Source organism: Bubalus bubalis, chromosome 10 (genome assembly GCF_019923935.1).
Source record: "Bubalus bubalis isolate 160015118507 breed Murrah chromosome 10, NDDB_SH_1, whole genome shotgun sequence".
NCBI lineage: Eukaryota > Metazoa > Chordata > Mammalia > Artiodactyla > Bovidae > Bubalus > Bubalus bubalis.
The window spans coordinates 51,408,283-51,428,570 of NC_059166.1; the positions used below are offsets into that span (position 1 = coordinate 51,408,283).

General features: G+C 42.0%; 1 protein-coding gene across 19 annotated transcripts in view; it reads left to right on the forward strand.

Annotated features, from left to right (window-relative positions):
- Positions 1-20,288, forward strand: part of KLHL32 (kelch like family member 32) — a 227,521-nt gene that overhangs the window by 23,828 nt on the left and 183,405 nt on the right. For 8 of the 19 annotated variants that reach the window (XM_044924318.2, XM_044924319.2, XM_044924308.2 and 5 more), the window contains exons 1-2: positions 1,535-1,692; positions 2,826-2,924. The exons of 3 other annotated variants lie outside the window; for them this stretch is intronic. The gene's annotated coding sequence lies outside the window, so the exon portion shown is untranslated. Of the gene's footprint in view, positions 1-1,334; positions 1,734-1,764; positions 2,098-2,825; positions 2,925-20,288 lie in introns of those variants that run through there. 8 more of the 19 variants (XM_044924325.2, XM_044924326.2, XM_044924311.2 and 5 more) reach the window with 7 other exon arrangements.

Genomic DNA, 20,288 nt, shown 5'->3' on the forward strand with positions numbered 1-20,288 from the left:
AGTGGAGACTTTTTCTTCTGGGATCCAGCCTTCTCATGTACACCCCACCTTCTCCGTGCTCTTACTGATTTCAGCTGTTCTGGCCCTTTGTGATGACTGGTGATATTAAAACTGTCTTTAGACTACAGTGTCCACCAGCCACTTCCCTCATCCACAGCAAGGGGGGCTCTGGCTGCTTGTAGCTGCCTTTTGTATTTTGTGTATCAGCAGCGGTGAGGTGGTGCATCCACGGGATGGCTTTAGAGGCGGACAGCTCGTACGTGGAAACCTGGTTCATTCTTTTACCAGTTGTTTGGTCTTGGGAAAGTTATTTATCTCTTTGAACCTGAGTATCCTCATTTCTGCTCTGGAGACAGTTATCCCTACTCTGCGGTATTATTATGTGGATCAGATGCAATAATGTATATATGTTATCCTTGTTCAGCAAGGAAGTAAGCACTCAGTAAATTTATTTTCGCTCAGTAAATCTACTTCTATGATTATTCTTAAGCAGAGGCAGGAGGGCCTGGGAGCTAAGGTTGCTCCCCTGTTATTGGAGAGAGCAGTCTTTCTTCCTGTTATCACCTCTCCCTGGGTGTGGGGGTAATGAGAATGTCAGCAATTGTGTTTTGACTATCACCTCTGTTTTCCAGTATTCGGGGTCTAAAGCTGTGATTCATGGGCCACACCTGGTTGTGCTTGTATGACCCTAGTACTCTCATTTCAGGATGAAAAGTATAAAAGATCCTGTGTTGTTGTCACTTATTAAATATGCTGCCACTGGTGTTTTTGCTTATGAAAGCTTCGCCAGTTTTCTCATTAATATTATTCTGTTCCGTCAAGAATGCTCATTCGGCACATAGTTATGGGGCATCTGTTCGATGTCAGGCTCTGTGCCAAGTTCTGCTGATTCAGTGGTGAGGAAAAGAGATCATAGCTTCATCGTCTTGGAGCTGACACTCTGGTGGAATTGAGGGGCATTCCTCAGACGATTTCACAAATAAGGGTAAAATCACAATAGAAATAAATGCTGAGGCTCGTGGTGTTGGGAAAAGTGTAAAAAGGCTTTTGACCTGCTCTGAAGTGGTGGTGAGGAGGCTTTCCCTGAGAAGGTGGGGTTGGAAGTCTGAAGGATGTGACGAGATAGTGAAGTGAAAGCCAGAGGGTGGAGAATGCTTCAGATAAAGGAGAAAAATTCATGTGCAGAGGCCCAGGGCAGTGTTAAGGGGGAAAGCAGTGACAGTGGAGTGCAGTGGGATGCTGGGAGCCAGGGGGAGGGAGCAGGGAGATGCTGCTCGAGGGTGGGGAGTGCAGGACCCACCGCACCTGGGTCTTTAGTCTAAAAACGGTGGAAGCCACTGAGGAGGGGTTTTAGTCAAGGAGTGATAGCACCTGGAAAGCTAACAGTGGCTTCTGATTGGAGGAGAGCACGTATCGCTATAGGAAGGTGTTACCGTCTGTTGCTCTGGTTCAGGTCAGAGAGGATTGTAGTAGCTTGGTGAAAGGAGGTGGCTAGGAAGAGAGAAGGCCATTTAAGGGCTGTGGAAAGGTAGACTTTTCAGGTCTTGGTGCTGGATTGGATATTGAGAATGAGAACCCTGCTGAGTCCTGGGTCTCTGGAGGTGGTGCTATTCCATAGAGCTGTGTGGTTGGAGGCATCATTTGCATGGTGGTGAAACTAATCCATACAGCTGGATGGTGGTGCAGTTGGGTGTATGTTGGTAAAACTCATCAAGAAAGGGGTTCTAAAAGAGGTAGGGGGTGGGTGGGATGGGTGAAGGAAATTACGTGTGCTTTTGGCATTATTAAATTTGAGCTGTCTTAATGTATTCAACTGAAGATGTCAAATAGGAGGTTATTGTATGTTTGGTTATCATAGAAAACTCTGATACAGTTTTTAATTGGGGTTGGAATTGCCTAGAGGTAAAGTAGACCATTGAACTCTGAACCTCATAGAACTGCAGCACGTAATGATTAGGTAGAGAGGGTGGAGCAAGAAAAATGTGTAACTAGAGAGGAAGAGGGAAAACCAGGAGAGGATGGAATCATAGAAGCCAAGGAAGTAGCAAGATTCAAAAGGAGAAAGCATTTATCTGCTTTGAATGCTACCAATATCCAGTAAGTCAAGGACTGAAAATGATATTTGGATTTAATGACAGTCCAGCTAAGGTACTGAGGTGGATTTGGAGACCAGAGGCACCTGGCAGCCCAGGTCACTATGCCACCGTGTAAATCCTGGAACCACACCGTAACTCTGAGCAGCCCCAAGAAAGCAGCACTTCCCAGTGGGTAGAACGGAAATTGAGTTGTGGGAAACAGAGGGTTAAGCTCTTAATTTTCTCCCACACCAGAGTTTGCAGCAAGGCTCATACCTACTCTTGAGACGGTGTCTACTTATTCATTCAGCAGACTTTGTTAGGTACTCTCATGAAAGTTGGGTGAGAGGTGGTCTGTGTCCGGAACGCACTCACAGAACAGCGGAGAGGAAAGATGCAACCACAGTACATGTGTAACTGTCATCTAGGCCTAACGTACGCATCCCTAACACAGGCACAAACTGTAGGAATTCAGAGAATGGAAGGCTTAGTAGAAGATCTGGAATGCATAGTCAAAAATAGAAACATGAAATGCACAACCAAAAGCAGCATATTTCAGGGCCAGAAGCCTCCTGGAAATCTGAGATAATTAACACCTCAGGATTTACTTCAGAGTGTCACTGGTAGCTCATTAGACTTTCTCAGGTGTTGCTTTTTCTTTTGTACTTTTGCAAACAAATTTTCACAGGTTTGCTTACCAGATTGAAATTTCAAAAAATAAAATTTTCTGATAACTCTTTTATTTTAAAGGTGCAGCTTTTATGATTCATATGTTCCAATAGCAAACTAAATTTAACTGAAGTACCTGAAAAGTCAACACTGCTTTTGGTAGAAAATATAGTGAAAAAGGTATGTCTTTCTTCTTTCAACCTGAATTGACTCTAGTTTTTTTAATATTTTGAGAAACGTCCCTACTGAATAAGTGGAAGTGGTCAAATGTGGATTTTGATGTTTGACTTAAGAAATATGATTCTTGCTTTTTTTGGAAGTCTGTGTGTATTTCCACTAAGAATTAACTGTACTTGATCTCATTCCTTAAATGTTTCCTGAAGGACTTAAGACACATTTTTCGTGAAATTTTAGCTCTGAGAAACTGGTTTTATAATGCAAAAGAAGTTTGATATGAGCGGGTAATTGTAAAACAACTCAGGATAAGACTACTGTTGTAGCTGCCTTCACATAATCCATGAAAGCACCTTGATTAGCACCTCCCTGAAAGTGAGCCTGGAAAAGCGCCTTCTCAGTTTTCCCTTCTGGGTTCCCTGCTGCACAGGGATCACCTGGGATGGTGCCTACCAGCCACTGTTTTCTGTGTTTTACCCTTCACTTTTCCCACCTGCACCTCCCCCACCCACAAGAAAAATAGGCAAACACTTTGTTCTACTGAATTCTCAGTTTTCCTGTGTTGAGTGGGATGGGGGTCGGATGGGGAAACTGGTTATCATATACCTTTTTGGGAATTTTATAAATTCCTCTTTCCTGTACAAAATGCATGCATGCTTGCAGCTTCAGAAAAAGAGTGGCACAGAACAGCAGGGGCTGTCGCATTCTCAAAGTCTGTTCATGAATCGCAGGTTGGAACCTTCTACTGTGACCTTCCTGGGCACCAAGATCTGAAGGTGCTTTCTCAGACACGTCTTTCATTGTAGTAGTCTCTTGCTTTAGGGGCTTCCCAGGTGGTGCTAGTGGTAAAGAACCTGCCTGCCAATGCCTGAGACAGAAGAGATACAGGTTTGATCCCTGGGTCGGGAAGATCCCTGGGTCGGGAGGAAGGCATGGCAGCCCATTCCAGTATTCTTTCCTGGAGACTCTCCATGGACAGAGGAGGCTGGTGGGCTAGTCCACAAGGTCTCAAAGAGTTGGACACAACTGAAGCCACTTAGCATGCACTTGTTTTAGAGCCAGTGATGGCTCCACAGTTGCTGCTCTTAAGTTCTGGCACAGTGCCATTTGCAGCCCAAGGTCAGCTGACCCTGCTTATCCCGGTCATCACACCCTGGCACTACTCCCAGCACTGTCCCTGTCCCCTCTTGCTGTCTTTCTCATTCGTGCCCTCCTGCATATGTTTGATCCTGAACATGTGTGCCTGACCCCTGGCTCAACGTGGTTGTACCTCCCTCTCATTCTAAGATCTGTGCACCAAGGTTTAGTGCCATGCTTATTTCCTTCATGAAAACCCCACTCCTGACTAGCTCTACCAGAGGATATTTTTCCTTATTTTAGTTCTCATCTACTTGCCACTAAGTTTTCTACATAGCTATGTGGTGAAGCCACATAGCTTGTTGTTCTCCCGTCATTTTGAGTGTTTCCTTAATTAGAAAGTATACCAATGACAGGAGCAAAGTCCCACAGTGTCAGAGCAGGAAAGGACATTAGTAGTGAAATGCTTCATCTTTTATTCCCCTAGCAAAAAAGTGGCCATAACTTATAGCTGTGATGAGTGTGTGTGTGTGTATGTATGTGTGGATATGTTAAGACTATCCTTTTAGGGTCATATGAGAATCTCAAGGAGGTGGGGAGAGAGGAAAACGCATAGATTGAAAAAGCCTTTCCACAGGTGATTCTGATGTCCCTCCCTCAGTCTCGACCACCATCACTAATCCTCTACTGTCCCCCGTCTGTGAGAATCACTTCCTAATGCAGACTGGCTTCTGAGCTAGCCTGGGAAATAAGTAGGCAACCTGTTTCACCTCTTCCTTGTCCACGTGCCTTGCTTAAAAGTTAAATGAGCACTCAGTGCCAGCGATTTAGAGGGAAAAGAGACAGGAAGAACAGAGAAATGACAGGAAGAACAGAGAAATGACAGGAAGAACAGAGAAATGAGTTCTCTGTGGATTGTCTGTGCTCCTGTCCACCCACCAACACACACATCTACATACCTTTACACACATTTGAACACACTTGTGCATCCCTTACCCATGCACACACATTCTCATTCTCCTATTTTTTTTTTTAGTAAAAATATATTTGATTTATAGTAGATGCAGATTTCCATATTCTAGGGGTTAGAAGGACTTGCAGGAGAGCTCCTAAAGCACTGGGTCTCTTGGTGGTGGTCTCACAGGATCCATGCGGTGGTATGATCTTCTATGTCTGGACCTCTATGTCCATGGGATCTACATGCACAGAGGACTGACCAAGGGACTTGAGCACCTGTGGATTTTGGTGTCTGCAGTGGCTCCTGGAACATAGCCCCGGTGGATATTGAGGGGCACAGCTTTACCTGTTTCTGCTGAGCCTCACATTGGATAATTTCACATAGGCCACAGAGAACTCTCCAGACTGATTTGAGTTGGATCACACTACTGTCCACATAAGAAAGCAGAAGCACGGAGAAGCAAACTGGCTTATCCAAGGGAGACAGAGCTGGGGCCAGGACACAGGTCTCCCAGACTTTTCGTTTGTTGGCCGGTCTTCTTTGGTTTCAGAGTCCCTTTGGTGTCTCACACAGGACACATTTTGTAAGCCTTCCCTTCTTTTTAAGGACTTTGAGCTCCTGCTGTTATTTCATTGCCATATGCACAGACACTCACCCCAGCCATCTGGGGAAGGGAAAAGTCATATCTGGCAGGGGAATGAGTATACAGATGAATTCTTTTTATAATTACCCAGAACAAGGTTGTTGAAGGTATGAGTTCTTTAGCCAGCTTCTTCAGATTTAGATTCAAAAGCCGTTCTCATGTTCAGAAAATATTTTATTTTGTACAGAACCCTCAGGACATTCATTCTTTCTCAATCTGTGGTCTCACTTTTCAGCATGTCTCTCTGGCTTTGGTAGCTCATGGAAAGCTCGTACACCACCAGCATTAACTTGACCCCCGGCTGAATTCTTTGCCTGTCAGCTCCTGTCCTCTGGGCTGTTGCTCATGGTAATATCAAAGATGGGAGCAGCTGGAATCAGATGCCTGTGATTATGAAGACAGTAATTACTGATCATGCCGACACCAGCAATCGTAACTAGTGCTTGAATAATTGAAAATGTTACCTACGAGGCAAGCAGTGATTCAAGGTGTCAGAAAAAAAGGCATTATATAGAGTAGCCTAGGCAGTAATAGAAGGGCTTCCCTGGTGGCTCAGTGGTAAAGAATCCGCCTGAAATGCAGGAGATGAGGGTTCACCACTGGGTCAGGAAGATCCCCTGGAGAAGAAAATGGTAGCCCCATCCAGTATTCTTGCCCGGGGAATCCCATGGACAGAGGAGCCTGGCGGGCTGCAGTCCATGGGGTCACAAAAGAGTCGGACACAACTTAGCGACTAAAACATGACAGCGACAGGCAATAATATGATGTTTTCATTCTTGTTTTTTTCAGATAGTCTGGCTAAAATTGCTCTGTGGAGGTAATGAACTTTGAGTTTGACCAGTTGTCTTTTTTTAACTTCTTTACAAAATAGAGTTATAAGATCTGGAGGAATGCTGTTTAGGGCGAACAAGTCAGTTTTCTTCGCTTCGTCGGGTTGTTGTGAGATAGATAAATGTCCCATGTGCTGCAGAATGAGTACAGCTGCTAGAGTGAGTTTGATGAGGTTGTTTGCTTACATTGCACTTCCATGTGTAGAAAGTATGTTCAAACTCATCATTTCACTTAATGTCTATGAAAGTATTTGTGGAAGAAGTTGTTTTACCATGTCTTAGGGAGAAGTAAGTGTTGGCTAAGAAAGGCTAATTGATTTGCCCAAGTTACACAGATAATACATTGTGAGGTTAGGTTAGAAGATAAGATTTGTTCATGATTGTGTAACACTTTCCAAATTTGTCAGGTGGCAGAAAATTCTGTAATATATGTTTGCTATATTTCTAGTAAGCAACAGTTAGAACTGGACATGAAACAACAGACTGGTCCAAATAGGAAAAGGAGTACATCAAGGCTGTATATTATCACTCTGGTTATTTAACTTATATGCAGAGTACATCATGAGAAACGCTGGACTGGAAGAAACACAAGCTAGAATCAAGATTGCCGGGAGAAATATCAATAACCTCAGATATGCAGATGACACCACCCTTATGGCAGAAAGTGAAGAGGAACTCAAAAGCCTCTTGATGAAAGTGAAAGTGGAGAGTGAAAAGGTTGGCTTAAAGCTCAACATTCAGAAAACGAAGATCATGGCATCCGGTCCCATCACTTTATGGGAAATAGATGGGGAAACAGTGGAAACAGTGTCAGACTTTATTTTTTTGGGCTCCAAAATCACTACAGTTGGTGACTGCAGCCATGAAATTAAAAGATGCTTACTCCTTGGAAGGAAAGTTTTGACCAACCTAGATAGCATATTGAAAAGCAGAGACATTACTTTGCCAACAAAGGTTCGTCTAGTCAAGGCTATGGTTTTTCCTGTGGTCATGTATGGCTGTGAGAGTTGGACTGTGAAGAAAGCTGAGCACCAAAGAATTGATGCTTTTGAACTGTGGTGTTGGAGAAGACTCTTGAGAGTCCATTGGACTGCAGGGAGATCCAACCAGTCCATTCTGAAGGAGATCAGCCCTGGGATTTCTTTGGAGGGAATGATGCTAAAGCTGAAACTCCAGTACTTTGGCCACCTCATGTGAAGAGTTGACTCATTGGAAAAGACTCTGATGCTGGGAGGGATTGGGGGCAGGAGGAGAAGGGGACGACAGAGGATGAGATGGCTGGATGGCATCACTGACTCGATGGACATGAGTCTGAGTGAACTCCGGGAGTTGGTGATGGACAGGGAGGCCTGGCGTGCTGTGATTCATGGGGTCGTGAAGAGTCGGACACGACTGAACGACTGAACTGAACTGAACTGATAAGAGATACTGTCTTCCCTGGAGGAATATTTTGGGTCTAATCTTTATCAGAAGAATAGTCACAGGAAGGACAAAAAATGCTTTTAATAGACTTGTAAAATTTTCTTCACTGGAAGATTGATCGTTTTTAATCTTATGTTTATAACTCGGAGTGAATGGTGAGTCGCTCAGTTGTGTCTGACTGTGTGTCACTCTTATGTCTTTGTCCCCATGGACACAGCCCACCAGCTTCTCCACCCATGGGATTCTCCAGGCGAGAATACTGGAGTGGGTTGCCATTCCCTTCTCTGGGGATCTTCCCGACCCAAGGATTGAACCCAAACTTCTGCATTGCAGGCAGATTCTTTACTGTCTGAGCCATCAGGGAAAATTATAACTCTAAGAATATAACTCTATTTTGATAACTCTTTTCACATATAGGATATGACTACCCTATATTGGATGTTCCCATATTTTTGTATTGAATTTGTAAATCTCTTATTATGACCTACCCTCAAATATTGTAGTTTTGATTTTGAAAGCATTTCTTTGAGAAATTTGATGTAGCTTCCCATATTTCATTTTTATTTGTTGTTTTTGATCCTTACCCCCTTATCTCAGCACATTGCTATGCCAGCTCTTCATGCTGGTGTAGACGGTGCATAGCAGGGCCAACTCTTAACACTTTTCAGTGCTCACCTGAGGCCATCTAACCCATAACTTTGCTTTTTCTCCCAGAGAGCTAGAAGCCCACATCCAGCTCCTGTAGATCTGAAATCCCAGGATGTACCCTAAGATTGAAGCATGTCAGGAGAACCTTTTGGGGCAAGCTCTTCCGGATGTCATAGACCTTATGGAGAGAATCAAAGCTTACAAGCTTAGTCCCAGCCCAGGGGGCCAGTGTCAGAGCAAAAGCTTGAATCCAAGTGCAACATAGTGTCTGCCACCAGATTGTCCTCTGGCCCAAGTCCATGTGGACTCAAGTCCAAGTTCTAGAAAGGGAGGGATTCTTTACAATGAGCGAGAAAGATAATGCATTGGTTGAAATCTCTAAGGGATCCTGAATACATGGTAGCATTGGAGTGGTGGACTGTGCTGGCACTTAGAACTGTGGTCATTTTAGGAGAAGGCGATGGCACCCCACTCCAGTACTCTTGCCTGGAAAATCCCATGGACGGAGGAGCCTGGTAGGCTGTAGTTCATGGGGTCACTAAGAGTCGGACAACGACTGAGCGACTTCACTTTCACTTTTCACTTTCCTGCATTGGAGAAGGAAATGGCAACCCACTCCAGTGTTCTTGCCTGGAGAATCCCTGGGACGGGGGAGCCTGGTGGGCTGCTGTCTATGGGATCGCACAGAGTCAGACACGACTAAAGTGACTTAGCAGTAGGAAAGGGTACTTTTGGGCAGTGAGTACTTCAGATGAGTGTCTGTAGCATCTCAGGACTGTCATGAGCTTTACTGCCACTGTCAGTGGCTTTAGCAGGAGCCTGTGCCCTCTGGGGTACGCATCCGTAGGCTCAGCAACGGGCATTGTTGCACAGTAGACAAGAGAGAATGGTGGGGCTGAGAGGATGGTTATGTTTTTTGAGAGTCCATGAGATACTTCCTGAAACTGACAACCTGTCTTCCCTTTGTAGTTGGAGTTCCCAAAGTTATAGGTGTGGGTGCAAGACCAGAAAGGAAATATAACAGTTTCTGGAATCCTAGTGTTTACTGAAATGCCTGAGAAATAAAGGGCGTATATGAATGATAAGATGTGATTTAGTTTGTTTTATGAAAAAGTATTCACTTTACTGAAGAAATATCAACAGAATTAATGTTTGAAACATTTAAAATGTGAGTTGAGGACAAAAAAATCTATTTTGCAAAATTGATGTGTATCATTCTAACCAACATAACCATTCAAAATTATTATAGTATTTTCAGTTTCTACTTAAAGTTATTTTTTTACATAAAACCTTCACCCAGATCCCATTTAGCTTGCTTGATTTTTTCATATCACTTATCACTCTCTGGCACACCCTGTAATTTACTTATTTGCCATGGTTATGGTTTATCTTCTCATGTATAACTTAAGCTCCATGGGGAATGCATTTTGTCTGTTCTGCTTGCTGATATAAGATGAAATGACTGAAACATGGAAGCACTCAGCAAATACTTATTGATTATTAAGTCAAGAATCTATAAACTTGGAATTATATATGTTTTGTGAGGAAGAGACAGTGAAGAATAGGGACATGGAGAACTCTTTTATGAGATAGATCGTTAGACAGATTACCTATGGGTGAGGGTGTAGTTGTGGCAGGCTACTTTCAAATTTGTGATTTTTAGCTTATGCTTTTGCTCTTCCTAAGCCCGCAGCTCAGCAGCAGATGCCAACCCTGCTCTTATAGTCCTGGAGGAAGATCCTAATGAGATCACCAGTCTTACTTTTATTTCCTTTCTTGTTCATCCAGACACTTTGATTCATACCTTAGTTATTCAAAAGAATACAATTTAACTTGATGCAGATTGTCTGGCTAAGGAAAAAGAAAGGAGATGGCCATGAAATGAACCAAGAGCAATTACAGGACGATACATGCCTTTAGGTTCCAGATACTAAGGGGGGGGATATGTTTCATTCTAAATGTTCTTGGCAGTTTTTGTAAAAGTGAGCTTTGATTAGTTACTTGATTTAAAGCATTTATGAGTAAAACAAAACCCCTTGTTCAGAAACATCAGTTTCTGAACATGGATCCTGGAGAAAGCCAGTATAAAGAAAGCCCTCTCCAGATTCTCATTGAAAAGGATGCCGTATAATGAATGTCCTGAGCGGTGTCTTCCAGGGATCTTTCCAGAGTTATCACAGCACCTTCTCTAAGGTTTTATTCACCTTATGCTTTAGTATGTAGAGTGGCAATAATTTGAAGGTACAGATGAGGAGGTATGATAGGGTTGAAGTCTGTAGCCGTTTTTACTCTGGCGTTATTTAATGACGACAGCTAGAACTTTTGTTGATTTTTATGTTCTTAGCATTGTTCTTAATATTTATACTGACTTCTTAAACCTCTGTAACTATGCTGTGAGGTAGGTAGTGTTATCAACATCATTTTATAGAAAAGAGGAAACAGACACAGACAGGTTACATCCTTGTCCAAGGTCCTATTGCTAGTGGGCTGGGAGTTGAAACCAGACAGTTTCATGATAATATTTGCAGCGTTATCCTTGTGCTAAATGCCTTTCTGAAGCCGAAGACCACATTTTAGAGAGTCCACAAGAGAAATGGTTATGCTGAATATTTTCCAGAAAATTATCTCTGATACCTGGCATCTTGGAAATTATTGAACATTTATGAAAGAAATGTTTGCTTACTGGAAATCCCTGGAGTCCAGCTATTCCGCATTGCTCATTCAGATGGCAACACAGTCTGTGACAGGGGTGTGAACTCTCATCAGACTTTGCTAGGTTCTTGATCCCAGCTCTGTCACTTACTAACTCACTGACCTTGGGACAGTTGCTTCATATTTACCTCAAACTTGATGTTGGATTGATATTCTCTGCTTGGTAGATGCCTAGAGGTGGCATTCTTAGCAATATCCCCAGAGAGACTCAAAGTTCTTGTTGTTTTTAATGGTATGTGGATAAAAAGTATTTAGCTAAGCCGTTAAATAGTTCCTGGGACTTAAAATTTTTGTGATGTCAGTGGGAAAGTCTGTTTTTCTCTTCTACAGCATTATTGAAACCATAGGATACAATTATGGTGTGCTTTCTTCAAGAATAAAATGGTGATTTTGTTTTACTTATAGTCAGATCAGATCAGATCAGTCGCTCAGTCGTGTCCAACTCTTTGCGACCCTATGAATCGCAGCACGCCAGGCCTCCCTGTCCATCACCAACTCCTGGAGTTCACTCAGACTCACGTCCATCGAGTCAGTGATGCCATCCAGCCATCTCATCCTCTGTCGTCCCCTTCTCCTCCTGCCCCCAATCCCTCCCAGCATCAGAGTCTTTTCCAATGAGTCAACTCTTTGCATGAGGTGGCCAAAGTACTGGAGTTTCAGCTTTAGCATCATTCCTTCCAAAGAAATCCCAGGGCTGATCTCCTCAGAATGGACTGGTTGGATCTCCTTGCAGTCCAAGGAACTCTCAAGAGTCTTCTCCAACACCACAGTTCAAAAGCATCAATTCTTCGGTGCTCAGCCTTCTTTACAGTCCAACTCTCACATCCATACATGACCACAGGAAAAACCATAGCCTTGACTAGACGGACCTTTGTTGGCAAAGTAATGTCTCTGCTTTTCAATATGCTATCTAGGTTGGTCATAACTTTCCTTCCAAGGAGTAAGCGTCTTTTAATTTCATGGCTGCAGTCACCATCTGCAGTGATTTTGGAGCCCCCACAAATAAAGTCTGACACTGTTTCCACTGTTTCCTCATCTATTTCCCATGAAGTGGTGGGACTGGATGCCATGATCTTAGTTTTCTGAATGTTGAGCTTTAAGCCAACTTTTTCACTCTCCACTTTCATCAAGAGGCTTTTGAGTTCCTCTTCACTTTCTGCCATAAGGGTGGTGTCATCTGCATATCTGAGGTTATTGATATTTCTCCCAGCAATCTTGATTCTAGCTTGTTTCTTCCATAGCACTATATACTGTACATCCTGTAAGAGGTAGAATATCACGAAAGGGCAATAATGTCTTCATTAGAAAATACACTTAAAAACTGTGTGATCTTAGACTTGGCGCATTGGGAAAATTGGGATTGATAAAGAAAGGATTCTACTTCAGTCATTGTGAAATACCAAGCATGATGGATTTGACAGCCTCCCCCCCTTCCCCAACCTCCCCCACACTCTTCTCTCTGAGATTTGTCCTCCCACTTGTTGAGCCCACCCAAGCCTATTGACTGAGCCAAGAAAACAGACTCCACTCTCCTCCTCCTCTTCTGACTCATGCCAAAAAATCATGGAGCAGTTCAAAACATGTCTCAAATCACAAAACATAATGTGGAAAACTTTCTTGTCTGACTTTGGAATGTTCTTTCATATCCTTTTGTCATTAGTGACATTTTGGATGAACTTTGTTTCTTCAGAGATCTCCCTGACCACTCAAAGCAGACATGCATCAACGTCACATCACGTCGTTCTGTTCAGTGTTGCCCCAAAGTTTTAAAGTAACATTAATTTTTAAATGAAATTTGGATTTCTTTTTGGTTTTGATATCTTGGTTAAGATTATGTGCATATTCTGTAAAAGACTTGTAGTGCCTTTTTAATGACAGAGAAAAGTGTTTTTGGAGATGTTTGGAACTTCTGCATTTGTGATAAAACTGCATTAACTTCCTGAACAATAACTATTTTATAAACAATTCATTTTTTACCAAGTCTTCTAGGAACAAAGTTCCTTCTTACACAGAGATCAGCGGGACATAGTCCCTACCCTTGTAATTCATAAAGATATCAGTTAAGGTGCAGCTCAACTCAGCTGAAGGAACTTAATCTCATGCCCACGTCCTTTCTTCTACTTTACATCTCTTTTGTAAAAGAAAATTATGCTTTAAAAAGCAGTAGCTTTTATCACTTGTCATGTTAGAAAAAAAAAAGACATTTTGTTATACAAAGTCATTGTAATCTTACTCTTTTACATGCCGTCCTGGCATATGGTAGAAGCAGTTTAAATGTTGAATGAGTGAGAGAGAAGATGCTTAGTGAATAGTTATAGTAAATTCTTTGTTATTCAAGCCTGGTCAGATCTCTGTTTTCATGGAAAACCAAATATTGTGTCTGAGAGAATTAGCATGTTTATTATGAGATTAGAAGTGCAACACACTCAAAGATATGGGGGCTTGTGTTATACTTTTGTAAAGTAAGAACCCTATATAGCTGGAGATGCAGGATAGCTTAGTGATTAAAAAAGAGTGGGTCTGGATATAGACTGCTTCCCAGGTGGTGCTAGTGGTAAAGAATCTGCCTGCCAGTACAGAGACGCGGGTTCGATCCCTGGGTCAGGAAGATCCCCGAGAATAGGAAATGGCAACCCACTCCAGTATTCTTGCCTGGAAAATTCCATGGGCAGAGGAGCCTGGTGGGCAGCAGTCCACAGGGCCGCAAAGATTGGGACATGACTGAGTGACTGAGCACTACTGCTAGGATGTAGCCTACCTACTAGGTTTTCACCCTAGCTCCCATACTGGTTGTGTAACCTTCCTGAAGTTACTTAATTTCTCTAAACCCTGATTTCCTAATCAGGAAAATGGGCATAAAATAGGACTTACCAAAAGGGCTTTCTGTTAAAGATGGCGGACTGAACACATGTCTACACTGCATCTTCAGCTGGTACAGAGTTCTTATTTTACAAGAGTATAACTTAGAAGCCTCCTTACATTTCAGTGTGTTGTACTTTTCATCTGGAAAGCCTCCTCCTCTCTCTCTGCATCTTTCAGTGCTCCTCCACTTACCTTCCTCCACTATTCTAACCAACATCCAGCTTGCCTTTGGTAGGGTGATATGGTGCAGCAGAATGTAACAGATGGATTTGAGTCTCAGCTTTACCAGTTCCTAGTTTTGTTTTTTTTTTTTTAAACCTCAAGCATTTTAGCTTGCTGGGCCTCTGCTTTTTCTTTGGAAAAAATGGGTCCATAATTCTTACAATGCTAGGTCAGTGTAAGAACTATATGTAATATTGCATGTAATATTGCATGTAATTACATCCTAGCCTCTTTATTTAAGTACTTGAATTGTGGTGCTTCACCAGTTTTAATGCTTTTTGCACATGTGAGATACATATCAGCTTTTCAGTACGTCAGCAATCAATTTAAAGTACAGCTTCAATTTTAGAAATTGTAAAATGAGAGGAAATTGTGAATCTCCCAGCTGAAGAAAATGCAGAATGTCTTGTACTATTAGGGTGATGCTAATGTGGATATTATGCCTTGGCGCTAGTGGTAAAGAACCCTCCTGCCAATGCAGGAGACATAAGAGACACAGATTCGATCCCTGGGTCAGGAAGATCCCCTGGAGGAGGACTTGGCAACCCACTCCCATATTCTTGCCTGGAGACTCTCATGAACAGAGGAGCTTGGTGGCCTACAGTCCATGGGGTCACAAAGAGTTGGACATGACTGAAGCTACTTCTCATTCTGTGTGGATGTTATCCCCTACTTAAACTGATGCTGAAGCTGAAACTCCCAGTACTTTGGCTACCTCATGCGAAGACTTGACTCATTGGAAAAGACCCTGATGCTGGAAGGGATCGGGGGCAGGAGGAGAAGGGGATGACAGAGGATGAGATGGCTGGATGGCATCACTGACTCAATGGACGTGAGTCTGAGTGAACTCTGGGAGTTGGTGATGGACAGGGAGGCCTGGCATGCTGTGATTCATGGGGTTGCAAAGAGTCGGACATGACTTAGCAACTGAACTGAACTGAAAGGTTATAAACTATTTGAAGGACAGAGATCATTTTTAATTCTTTTGTGTCTGTCATCACATCTTGTTCAGTGATTACTGGAAATGTATTAAGCCTTCAGTAGATACTTGAATGAATGAAGAGTCCATGTTTTAAAATTTAATGGTAAAACTTTCTCTGTTTGAAAATGGAGTTTGGATTACATCTAGATCATATGTTAGAGGACTGTGAACTGAATATTTTCTATTTGTTAGAAGGCAGTCATTAATAAGAAGAATGTTCATTCATTGTTTGAATAATAACATTTTTATACAGATTTTTTAAATGAAATAAAGTAATTATATAAATGTAGCATATTATTTTTTCCATACAATAATATTTTTGTCATACAAATATTTTTATGTATTCAAGATCTACATTTTACCATCTACAGAGATGCAAATAGTTGGTTTAATTTTCAGTGGTCTGAGAACTATAAGAAATTCTTTAATGAAAAAGTTTTCATGGCAACATTTTTAAAAAGCACATTAGGATGTTATAATTGCAGGTTAGGTTATTTTGACAAGACGGTGTAACTGATCTAAGCATTTTATGTTTCTATTCACAGAGGAGTGATGGAGCTAAAAATTAAAAAACTGGAAAGGGGTGTGTTAATGTGACTGGAAGAACTGACTGAAACGTTATATTTTATTTTGGTTCACAAGGTCTCCAGCTATATTCATGAGGGTGACTGCATATTCATCCTTGTTCTCATTAGAGGAATTTTTAATATTCAGTGCAGCATTTCCTTTTAAGGCATGCATTTTGATAGTATGGGCTTCACGGGTAGTTCAGTGGGAAAGAATCCACCTGCCAGTGCAGGAGATCTGGATTCAATCCCTGATCTGGGAAGATCTCCTGGAGAGGGAAATGGCAACCCACTCTAGTATTCTTGCCTGAGAAATACCATGAGGAGCCTGGTGGGCTACAGTCCATGGGGTTGCAGAAGAGTCAGACATAAGTCAGTAACTTAACAACAACATTTTTATAATATTCACTAAAACATTGTGATTTAATACATGCAAATAAGCTGGCCTTATGATCGCATGTTCTTCATCCTAAAACAGGGATACATTATACTTTTACTTTTTCTACTTTGGGGGATTTTGTGAGAATAATGGTAGTCCCAGGGGGTTCAAGATAGTGAGCAAGATAGATGTGGATCCTGCCTATATAGACAGGATGATCAGATTATTTATGATCGAAACTGGAAAACCACAGAGAATAAATGGGGGTGCAATTAGTAATTACACTGGGACAGTAAACAAAACTATGGCTACTCCAAGACGGCTCATTCTCCTTAAAGAGCCACTGTCATGGGGTGGGTAGAAACGAGGCTAAGCCAATAGCTTCTAACCCCCCTTCCACAAACAAGTAATTATATAGAGTGCTAATTATGCTGTGTGTTTGGATGAGTAGGTGTTATTGGAGCTTATAGAAGAGTAAGGAACTGGGACCTTGGGGAGTTTTAGGGAAGGCTTCCCAGAGGAGGTGACCTTGGGACTTGCAGGATGAATAGGAGCTAACTAGGTAAAAAGGACATAGGAAGTTCTGGGCAGAGAAGATGGTTGGTACCAGTACCCTGAAGGGAGAGAATAGCTCAATGTGGATGAGTGGATCTGCATGATAGATACTGTACCATACTAGATGCTTTCAAATATGTAAAATGTGCAATAGAATAGTACAGAAGACCTAGAAACTCTACTGCATGAACTTTCATACATTCCATGGATATTGGCTCTCCTTTCCTAACTAGATACATGTGGTTTCCTATCACCCTATTCAACACAATTGATAATTTGATGTATCCCATAATTTTAAAGGGATTTCCTTTCTCCCTATTACAAATATCTATTTATCTGGGATTATTGTGCTGGGTCAGTTTATACTAGCTTTGTGTCCTGGTGACCTTAAGTGAAATCCAGCTACGAAAAGATATTTATTTAACTTTTTGTCTCTTGATGTTTTTCCCTCTCTCATAGGATAATAAATACTCAGTATATAATTATATACTTATTTATGGCTTATATTGTTAAGAAGATCTTACTCTATTTCTTCTTTAATTTTCATATAATCTATATATTTTGATTTTAGTGTGACTTCAAAAGTAGTAGTATTATGGTTTATTATAAAACTTGGAATTAGAGCAGAATAATTAAGAGTACAAACTTTGGAGTCAAACAGTTTTGATCTCTGAGACTACCAATTTCTAGTCCTGTGCCTTTTGTGAATTATTTATACCCCTGCGTTCTTAATAAAATGAAAATGATATCATCCACATTAGGTTGTTGTGAGTATTAAATGAGATCATGCATATGAAGTACCTCTTATTGTAAGAGCAATCAAAGAAAGCATTTGGCTTGTGGTAGTAGGTAAAGTTTGAACATTCTTTGGCATTGCCTTTCTTTGGGATTGGAATGAAAACTGACCTTTTCCAGTCCTGTGGCCACTGCTGAGTTTTCCAAATTTGCTGGCATATTGAGTGCAGCACTTTCACAGCATCATCTTGTAGGATTTGAAATAGCTCAACTGGAATTCCATCACCTCCACTAGCTTTGTTCGTAGTGATGCTTCCTAAGGCCCACTTGACTTCACATTCCAGGATGTCTGGCTCTAGGTGAGTGATCACACCATTGTGGTTATTTGGGTCATGAAGATCTTTTCTGTATAGTTCTGTGTATTGTTGCCACCTCTTCTTAATATCTTCTGCTTCTCTTAGGTCCATACCATTTCTGTCCTTAGTTGTGCCCATCTTTGCATGAAGTGTTCCCTTGGTATCTCTAATTTTCTTGAAGAGATCCCTAGTCTTTCCCATTCTGTTGTTTTCCTCTATTTCTTTGCATTGATCACTGAGGAAGGCTTTCTTATCTCTCCTTGCTGTTCTTTGGAACTCTGCATTCAGATGCTTATATCTTTCCTTTTCTCCTTTGCTTTTCACTTCTCTTCTTTTCTCAGCTATACAACCATTTTGCTATTTTGCATTTCTTTTTCTTGGGGATGGTCTTGGTAACAAATTTCCCTGATGCTGAAGGCATCAGGGGAAATATTGAAGGCAGGAGGAGAAGGGGATGACAGAGGATGAGATGGTTGGATGGCATCGTTGACTCAATGGACATGAGTTTGAGTAAGCTTTGGGAGTTGGTGATGGACAGGGAAGCCTGGCGTGCTGCAGTCCATGGGGTCGCAGAGTTGGACACAACTGAGCAACTGAACTGAACTGAGTAGGTAAAGTGATTATTATTTATAATTTTAAGTTAAAACAAAATAGCAGATATTTAATAGAAAGGGTTTAACATTATGATCTCAGGAATAAAGCCTGAATGATTGTCTTTTATAGAGTAAAAGAATTGTAGGGTTTTGTAAGAACGGGACAGTTGTGTTCTTTTGGCCTAAATTTCTATTCAGTTCGTAAACTGTGCTCTAGTCACACATTGGACCTTTCCTGTTAGAATTAAGTCATCTCCACGTCTTTTTTGTTTAGAGGGAGAGCTTAGATGTTTTCACCCTCTAAGGGCAAGCATCCTTGTTACCTTCAGGAATGATGTTCCATGCAGGAAAATATACCAGTGGGGTACCTTGAATGTTTACCTTTCAAACTAAAGGGATATCTAATATCATTTATTGTACACCATGTGATGGTGTACTGGTATTAAGATATAATTTGCTTTTGAACTGTGGTGTTGGAGAAGACTCTTGAGAGTCCCTTGGACTGCAAGGAGATCCAGCCAGTCCATCCTAAAGGAACTCAGTCCTGGGTGTTCATTGGAAGGACTGATGTTGAAGCTGAAACTCCAGTACTTTGGCCACCTCATGTGAAGAGCTGACTCATTTGAAAAGACCCTGATGCTGGGAGGGATTGGGGGCAGGAGGAGAAGGGGACGACAGGATGAGATGGCTGCATGGCATCACCAACTCGATGGACATGGGTTTGGGTGGACTCCGGGAGATGGTGATGGACAGGGAGGTCTGGCATGCTGTGGTTCATGGGGTCACAAAGAGTTGGACACAACTGAGTGACTGAACTTACTGACTGACTGGTATTAAAAATATACCAATTTATGAAATAATCAGAATTAAAGATAAATTATCATAAGCAATACATAATCTAATGATACTATAAAATATATGTAGTAAAATATAAGAAATGTTCAGTTCAGTCGCTCAATTGTGTCTGACTCTTTGTGACCCCATGAATTGCAGCACGCCAGGCCTCCCTGTCCATCACCAACTCCTGGAGTTCACTCAAAACTCACGTCCATGAAGTCGGTGATGCCATCCAGCCATCTCATCGTCTGTCATCCCCTTCTCCTCCTGCCCCCAATCCCTCCCAGCATCAGAGTCTTTTCCAATGAGTCAACTCTTTGCATGAGGTGGCCAAAGTACTGGAGTTTCAGCTTTAGCATCATTCCTTCCAAAGAACACCCAGGACTGATCTCCTTGAGAATGGACTGGTTGGATCTCCTTGCAGTCCAAGGGACTCTCAAGAGTCTTCTCCAACACCACAGTTCAGAAAGCATCAATTCTTCTGCGTTCAGCTTTCTTCACAGTCCAACTCTCACATCCATACATGACTACTGGAAAAACCATAGCCTTGACTAAATGACCTTTGTTGGCAAAGTAATGTCTCTGCTTTTTTATATGCTATCTGCTGCTGCTGCTAAGTCGCTTCAGTCGTGTCCAACTCTGTGCGACCTCATAGACAGAAGCCCACCAGGCTCTCCCGTCCCTGGGATTCTCCAGGTAAAAACACTGGAGTGGGTTGCCATTTCCTTCTCCAATGCATGAAAGTGAAAAGTGAAAGGGAAGTTGCTCAGTCATGTCTGATTCTTAGTGACCCCATGGACTACAGCCTACCAGGCTCCTCCATCCATGGGATTTTCCAAGCAAGAGTACTGGAGTGGGGTGCCATTGCCTTCTCTGAGTATGCTATCTAGGTTGGTCATAACTTTCCTTCCAAGGAGTAAGCATCTTTTAATTTCATGGCTGCAGTCACCATCTGCAGTGATCTTGGAGCCCCCCAAAATAAAGTCTGACACT